Consider the following 2,787-nt stretch of genomic DNA (forward strand, 5'->3'; position numbering starts at 1 on the left):
CATATATGGAAGATCTAAGGCACCTTTATATGTTCTAAAAAAGAAGCCTATGTTATTATATAAGTAATTCAGTCTCCTCCATGAATTTATTAATAGTCTCTAAACACTATGAGGTTTTTCAGGGCATTTAAAGCTTGTTCTTAACCATTGGTTCGCAAGCCTTAGCGTGCACCAGAATCATCTGTGGGGCTTCTAAAAACAGTGGTTACTGGGCCTCACTCCTAGAGTTTCTGAAATCTGGTGATTCTGGGTTTGTGTTTAAGAATCTGGGGCACCTGGGTGGCTCAGTGGTTGAGCGTCTGCCTTCAGCTTAGGGCATGATTCCAGGGTCCTGGGATAGAGTCCTGCATCGGGCTCCCCACAGGGAGCCTGCTTCTCCCTCTGCCTGTGTCTCTACTCTGTGTGTGTGTGTGTGTGTGTGTGTGTGTCTTATGAATAAATAAATAAAGTCTTTAAAAAAAAATCTGCTGATGCTCCTGGTCTCATGACCACATTTTGTGACCCCCCCCCCCGGCACTCTCTAATGGCTAAAGGCCCAGAAGAGCAGCTCTAAGAATGACTTCCTTCATGATTCCTGATTGCCTCCCCTACATTCATTCCTGTAACAAGTAATTTAAACTTTCTATTAAAGTACAGATTGCATATGATTATTTACAGTATCTTGCACCTCCCATGATGACTTTAAATGCCTGTGACATGGGGGGTTATCTTACATTTCTGCATATGTAGTTGCTATTGACAATTGCACCTCTTAAAGACATTCAGGCCCGGATACCCTCGTTACTACCAGCTGCACCTGAACTTCTACAAGTCTTTATGTGGCCAGCCTGGAAATGGCTTGTTATCCTTGGCTCTGCTTATAGCTTGGGGCCCAGAGAAATACTCTGAGATGGAAAGCAAATAACAAATTGGTATTACCTGACTCAGTTTTATTCAAGGACACTTTTTTTTTTAATTTATGATAGTCACACACACAGAGAGAGAGAGAGAGAGAGAGAGAGAGAGAGAGAGGCAGAGACACAGGCAGAGGGAGAAGCAGGCTCCATGCACCGGGAGCCTGATGTGGGACTCGATCCCGGGTCTCCAGGATCGCGCCCTGGGCCAAAGGCAGGCGCCAAACCGCTGTGCCACCCAGGGATCCCTCAAGGACACTTTTTATTGAGTATCATTTCTAGTAAATCATTCACACTGAGGATACAGTGACAGGTGATTTGAGATTCTTTAATGGCTTCTAATTTCTGTCACAGCTGCCAAAAGAACAAGAAATCCATTTTGACTCATGTCATACAGACCCAGTCATTACCTTGCCCTTCTAAGCTCCTTCAGGAAGCCTTCCTTAGGGGGTTCACAAGTAGGTGTTTTTGCTTTCTAACACTCCTCAGTTAATTTTCCAGAACGTTCTGTAAGTATGAGCACAGATTCTCCTGTTAGCCACTAGATGTCACCAAATGCCAGGAAAGGATTGGCTGAGACCTGTGCTCAAAGGTGTTTGTACCCTCTTGGTTGCATAAGAAAACTCCCCAGCATTTTAGGGAAGTGGTCAAAAGAGAGACCCAGGAAAAGGTCAGCAGAAGCACTATGGGTGCGGAAAGGGACAACAGTACCTGTCAGGGCAGCAGCACAGATGTACACACGCAACCCCCCCTCTCAAATCTAACACCCTAACACCACCCAAGAGAGTTTGCTGAAAGGTAAAATAGGAAACCTGCCCGTAGCTCCCGAAACCACCAAGCCAGGGGATTCATTTTTTTTTTAAAGAAATGTTTATTTATTTCTTTATTTGACGGAGAGAGAGAGAAAGCACAAACAGGGGAGAGCGGCAGGCAGAGGGAGAAGCAGGCTCCCCAAGGAGCAGGGAGCCTGATGCCGGACTCGATCCCAGGATGATGGGATCATGACCTGAGCTGAAGACAGACACTTAACCAAGTGAACCACCCAGGCGTCCCAGGGATCCATTTTATTTTTTTTTGTTTTATTTTATTTTATTTTATTTATTATTTTATTTATTTTATTTGTTTTTAAATTTTGTTATTTTATTTTTTTCCAGGGGTCCATTTTAGACTGCACCTGTGAGCTACTTGGCAGGCTCAGGTTAAAAGTTTGTAGTCGCAACAATCATGGCTTAAGTGGGTCCCCCGCTGATGGCTTATGCCAGTGGTTTTCAGAGTGTGCTTCCTGGACCAGCAGCCAGACCTGGTACTTGTTAGAAATGCAAAGTCTCAGGCCTGTCCCAGACAGACTGACTCAGAAACTCTGGGGTGAGGCCCCATATTTGTGTTTTAAGGCACTCTACAGGTGATTCTGATGCACAGAACCATTGGTTAATGTAGGCATCCTATTATTCACCCATTCATTTATTTCTGCATTCATTCATCTAACCCTAAAGGAGGTCACTAAACCAGAGACAGTCTTTTTAAAAAAAATATTTTACAAATTTATTTGAGAGAGAGAGAGAGAGAGAGAGGGAGGGAGAGCGAGCACAGGAGCAGTTAGGAGCAGGGAGAAAAGAGAAAAGCAGGCTCCTCCCTGAGCAGGGAGCCCCCATGCCGGACTGGATCCCAGGACCCTGAGATCATGACCTGAGCCAAAGGCAGACACTTAATCAACTGGGCCACTCAGGCGCCTCCAAACCAGAGCCAGTCTTATCTGTGAGCATGGCACAGCTTCTGTATCCTCCCCTCCCAAACTGATATGAAAAGGCATTGCAAATTCACTTACAAATCAAGGTTCTGTTTCCTTAGGGAGGATTCCTAAGTTGTCAGCAAAAAGGAAGATTTTTTTCCAAGA

Source organism: Nyctereutes procyonoides, unplaced genomic scaffold (genome assembly GCF_905146905.1).
Source record: "Nyctereutes procyonoides isolate TBG_1078 unplaced genomic scaffold, NYPRO_anot_genome, whole genome shotgun sequence".
In the NCBI taxonomy this organism is placed as follows: domain Eukaryota; kingdom Metazoa; phylum Chordata; class Mammalia; order Carnivora; family Canidae; genus Nyctereutes; species Nyctereutes procyonoides.